At 41.3% G+C, this 6,000-nt stretch overlaps 1 long non-coding RNA gene across 1 annotated transcript in view; it reads right to left on the bottom strand.

Moving 5' to 3' along the window:
• Nucleotides 1-1,959: 1,959 nt before the first annotated feature.
• The window catches only part of LOC140132979 (uncharacterized), a 60,754-nt gene continuing 56,713 nt past the window's right edge, over nucleotides 1,960-6,000 (bottom strand). Inside the window, exon 3 of the long non-coding RNA XR_011855759.1 lies at nucleotides 1,960-2,165. This is a non-coding gene — a long non-coding RNA (uncharacterized lncRNA). The remainder of the gene's footprint in view (nucleotides 2,166-6,000) is intronic.

Raw genomic sequence — 6,000 nt, 5'->3', positions numbered from 1 at the left:
GCAAGTTTAATTTATTTAGAACTGGGAATATGGGAAATATAATGTTGATCTACAACCTGGAAAAAGTGAACCTAAAGTGTGTAAAGAAGTTAGTGAAAGGTGGTATAGCAAGTTCATGCTTTAGGTAATGTTTTCTGCTGCAAGAGTTGGACCAATCATACAGCTACATGGTACAGTGAATGCAGGTATGTATCAGAACCTTCTTCAATAACATGTGGTTTCTTCCTTGCATTATTCACTTAAAATGTCAGCAATTTTCATGCAAGACATTGCCCCCTGTCACATACAAAAACAGGTAAAGCATTTCCTTAAAACAGAAAACACTGACACAATGAAATGGCCAGCCCAGAGTCCTGATCTTAACCCAATAGAAAACCTTGTGAAAGTCCTTGGTGACAAGGTTATGGACATTAAACCCACAACAATCGCAGAACTGTGAAAGAAACTGAAAGAGAGTGGACCAAAATCTCAGCAGAGCAGTGTGAGAGACTAGTGATGTCTTGTGGCTGCAAATGTGCTGCAGTCATTCACAGCAACGGCCTGTACATGTCCTAACGATGTTGTAACCTTCAGAAAATGTAATTATACTCTTTCTATGTGCTGAAATCATTGCTTTCTCTAATTATGACATTTGTGTCTTTTGCAAAATAAAGGTTTTAAACTGATATACTTTGCCAATTTTGTTAAACACTTTTCTAGTTGGAGTACCCATTACTGAACATCCTTCATATGTTGATTAATAGAAATTACATTATTTCAGAAAATAATCAAGTGATTATACACTGTTCTCTAATTTTCATCTCCTATGTATATTTAAAGGACACACCTTATCATTCAAAGAGTTTCCTGTATTTTTATGACTATAAAAATTTGTAGATTCACACTGAAGGCATCAAAACTATGGATTAACACATATGGAATTATTATACTTAACAAAAAAGTGTGAAACAACTTAAATATGTCTTATATTCTAGGTTCTTCAAAGTAGCCAACCTTTGCTTTGATTACTGCTTTGCACACTCTTGGCATTCTCTTGATGAGCTTCAAGAGGTAGCTGAAAAGGTTTTCACATCACAGGTTTTCCCCTATTAGGTTTAATAAGTGGGATTTCTTGTCTTATAAATGGGGTTAGGACTATCAGTTGTGTTGTGCAGAAGTCAGGTGGTTACACGGCTGATAGTCCTACTGAATAGACTGTTAGAATTGTATTATGGCTAGAAAAAACAGCTAAGTAAAGAAAAACTAGTGGCCATTATTACTTTAAGAAATTAAGGTCAATCAGTCTGCAAAATTGGGAAAATTTTGAAAGTGTCCCCAAGTTGCTCACATGAGGACCGCCCCAGGAAAGGAAGACCAAGAGTCACTTCTGCTCCAGAGAATAAGTTCCACCGAGTCACCAGAAATCACAGGTTAACAGCAGCTCAGATTAGAGACCAAGCATCTCTGTAAACTCCTTCAAGACTGTTGGAAAACCATTTTAGGGGAATACCTCATTTATAAGACAAGAAATCCCACTTATTATACCTGAAGGGGGAACACCTGTGATGTGAAAACCTTTTCTGCTGACTACCTCTTGAAGCTCATCAAGAAAATGCCAAGAGTGTGCAAGGCAGTAATCAAAGCAAAAGGTGGCTACTTTGAAGAACCTAGAATGTAAGACATATTTCAGTTGTTTCACACTTTTTTTTATATAATTCCACATGTGTTAATTCATAGTTTTGATGCCTTCAGTGTGAATCTACAATATCTACAGTCATGAAAATACAGAAAAACTCTGAATGAGAAGGTGTGTCCAAACTTTTGATCTGTACTTTATATATAAAAATCCATTTTAATATTTAATTTATGGAATATAACATTTAATACTATTAAGTTGTCAATGAATCGGTAGTCAAAAATAAAGTGACTAAACCTTTAAAGAATTGTTTTATTGCAGAAATAGAGCATGTGATAATAAAATATAGTATTATTAATAACGTAAAGCGGCTTCTCTGGCAATAATGGAGGTATCGAAAGACTCTTCACCGGGGCTGGATGGTTTGCCTTTTGCATTTTATAAATGTTTGGAGAAGGCATTAACTCCTATTCTAGTCCAGGTTTTTTCTGCAGCATTTCAGAAAGGGACGGTCTCAGATTCAATGGCTGAAGCATCTATAGTCTTTTTTCTGAAAAAGGATAAAGATTCTTTAGACATGGGTGCATATAGACCTATCTCCTTGTTAAATTGCGATGTGAAGATATTAGCAAAAATCCTCGCTACCTGGTTAAGAGTGGTGATGACTGACATTATTCATCCTGATCAAAATGGATTTATTCCATTGAGGGGTACGGATAACAGCCTGCATAGGTTGTTCTCCGATATTCAGTTGCGAACAGGGGAGAGACGCTCCATCCTGTCGTTAAATGCTGGCGTTCGACAGGGTGGAGTTGCAGTTTCTCTGGAAAGTTTTGGAGAAGTTTGGTCTTGGGGAAGGGTTCACTGCATGGGTTTGTACTCTTTATAGTGCTCCAAAGGCCAGAATGAGTATTAATGGTATTTTAACAGATTTTTTTTCTCTATCTTGTGGTATGCATTAGGGGTGGATTAAGGGGTGGGGGAGCAGGGGAGAGAGGGATAAGATTTATCACTGTACGCAGATACCAATAATATGCCCACTAAAAACGCACAAATTAAATTAGAATAATTCATCAGATAGTACATCAAATATATATATGTAGGTCTTATAGAAGACTAAAGTGCAAACGTGAGGGATAATATATGCATAAATAAATATCAATCATAAACACAAAAAAATACAAAAGTGCAAGTGCAAATAAATATTGGACACAATCGGTGTCACTTGGCATATTATTGGTTTATGTATTAGTCCCATTCATCCAGTATGAATCTGTTATTCACTATTGATTATTATGAATTTATGTTTCACATTGCTATTGCAATATAATCCTCTTCCACATATATACATGCTGATGTATATGTCAGGGCGGTGACACATTATTCTTTATGTATTCAATTTTCCCCACTTTAATCAGGTAAATCGTTTTCTACTGCACGATGCGCTTCACTGACCTCACTTCCGATTTCATACCCGGAAGTGGGCGTTTTCTTTTCATTCCGGTGTTCGTGCTCTGACAGAGCTGCAACATATTTAAGGAGGTGAGTTATTCTCACCTGCATCCCCTGAGGAAGCCCGCCTGACGGGCGAAACGCGTGGGGCACGTGTGACCCCCCGGTTCCTCCAGCCCGGCACCTCGTTGATTGGTAATGCGACCTCTATGACTCCTATTTAGCACTTTATATTTATGCTATGGTTTTTGTACTATCCTTTGTCACATCATATATGTATTCCACACTGGGGCTGGACACTGGGGGTCCATTGTTTTCCCTAATCATGGGAATTTTAATTGTTTTTACTTCTATGTTTGATTCTCATTAAATAAAACTTATTTTTGCCTATAACATCTGTCTTTTCATCTGTCCAAATTCTGATTCATTGTTTCAGATGTTGCCATTATTTTCTTTGACCCACTTTTTCTGCGAGTTCAATATACACAGTATATACATATATACACAATATACACAGTATATACATATATATACAATATATACATATATAACCCAAGAGGGGGTGGGTCAACCTCGAGTAGATGAGGACCCAAGGAAATCACTTATAGGGAGTGAAGAACAAATTACAATCAGTGATTTAAAAATGCTATCTTTTATTTAATAAAGTTAAACAGAAAGGGTAAAGCTCCGTGAGTCTTATTGGTACGGACTAAGGCCTCTGCACTGAAGGTCAGTCTGAAAAAAGAAGATTGATCGTGTGAGAATAGGATAATGGTGACCTCGTTATGGTATAGTAGTGTAAATGTAGTAACGAGGGCTCACCTTGTTTGTTATCCGTGCAACTCAAGGATCAAAGGTAGGGAAACTCTATCAGCCTACTGGAGGAAAATACCCAAAGATGTTCACCTTAACCTTTGTGACTGTCAGAAGTAGTCGATTGTGGTGTTAGGTGAGAAAGGTAGAAATCAAAATGCTTAAGAGTTTAGGAAAAGGAGGGTGACCGATAGATATAAGTCCATATGGGCTCGGGTCTTACTGACCAAACTGTCATGTAAATCCCTATACAAGCCCTATTTAGGACATAGACTATTGCACCCTGATAACCTAGCCTCGGGACTATGGTCCTATGCGAACAAAGCCCAGACTGGAACCTGTCCCTGCAATAACTGGCCCTATTAAAGACCTATTCAGCAGGTAAATTCAGGTATTTTTAGAAGACTATTGGTGTCATATACTGTCATAAGTAAGGGTGAAAAATTGTGTCATAAAGTTAGAGGAGAACCCCAATCCCGACAAGGCTTGTTTCGCCCTATTGGGCTCATCAGGGGAACGCTGGGTTCTTCAGTAAACGCCCTTAATGCCGTAGGGGGTAACAAGGGAGTAGAATCAAGCCAGGTAATGCTTGCAGCCGTAGGAGACAATGTGAAGCTCCTGGTGACAGCCGTCTCAACCCGTTGAGACGGCTGTCACCAGGAGCTTCACATTGTCTCCTACGGCTGCAAGCATTACCTGGCTTGATTCTACTCCCTTGTTACCCCCTACGGCATTAAGGGCGTTTACTGAAGAACCCAGCGTTCCCCTGATGAGCCCAATAGGGCGAAACAAGCCTTGTCGGGATTGGGGTTCTCCTCTAACTTTATGACACAATTTTTCACCCTTACTTATGACAGTATATGACACCAATAGTCTTCTAAAAATACCTGAATTTACCTGCTGAATAGGTCTTTAATAGGGCCAGTTATTGCAGGGACAGGTTCCAGTCGGGGCTTTGTTCGCATAGGACCATAGTCCCGAGGCTAGGTTATCAGGGTGCAATAGTCTATGTCCTAAATAGGGCTTGTATAGGGATTTACATGACAGTTTGGTCAGTAAGACCCGAGCCCATATGGACTTATATCTATCGGTCACCCTCCTTTTCCTAAACTCTTAAGCATTTGGATTTCTACCTTTCTCACCTAACACCACAATCGACTACTTCTGACAGTCACAAAGGTTAAGGTGAACATCTTTGGGTATTTTCCTCCAGTAGGCTGATAGAGTTTCCCTACCTTTGATCCTTGAGTTGCACGGATAACAAACAAGGTGAGCCCTCGTTACTACATTTACACTACTATACCATAACGAGGTCACCATTATCCTATTCTCACACGATCAATCTTCTTTTTTCAGACTGACCTTCAGTGCAGAGGCCTTAGTCCGTACCAATAAGACTCACGGAGCTTTACCCTTTCTGTTTAACTTTATTAAATAAAAGATAGCATTTTTAAATCACTGATTGTAATTTGTTCTTCACTCAATATATACATATACACACAGATAAATACATATGTATATACTTACCTTTTAGGATGTTTGGGTGACCACTCGGCTGTGGTGTCAGGTGGGTGTTCCGGTGGTTGTTCGAGCGGGTGTTCGGGCAGGAGGGGGGGTGCGCTTGGACCGGGGGGGGGGGAGTGGGGTTCGTTTCCCGGGCGGGAGGGGAAGGGGGGGTGTTCACCGGATTTGAGGATGGGGGGCGTGGTCGGATGGGGGGCGTGGTCGTCAACTGTGCCGTGTGTAATCAGCCAGCTGTGCTGCTATGCAGGGGGTAGGCGGGCCGCGGTCACGTGTGCCGGCGGACGGGTAAGGGAGGTGGGTGGCGGCTGGTGGGCCGCAGGCGGGCAGGTCAGGGAGGTGGCAAATGGGAGTGTCAGGTACTGAGCGATCCAGGAGAGGTGGGTGGGCCAGGAGAGAGGTGGGCGGAAACCGGGACAGAGAGGAGGGGCCCGGGGACACATCTGCCAGGTACCCAGCAGTGTATTCACGGACCACTTGGCAAAGCACTGCACACAGGGTCCGTGCATCCCCAGGCCCCTGAACCTCAAGGGCCCCGTAGCAGCTGTAACGGCTGCTGCGGCGGTAGTTACGCCACGATATAATACCATTTCTACTGA

The sequence above is a fragment of the Engystomops pustulosus genome, chromosome 5 (assembly GCF_040894005.1).
Source record: "Engystomops pustulosus chromosome 5, aEngPut4.maternal, whole genome shotgun sequence".
NCBI lineage: Eukaryota > Metazoa > Chordata > Amphibia > Anura > Leptodactylidae > Engystomops > Engystomops pustulosus.
This window is presented reverse-complemented; position numbering and strand designations above follow the sequence as displayed.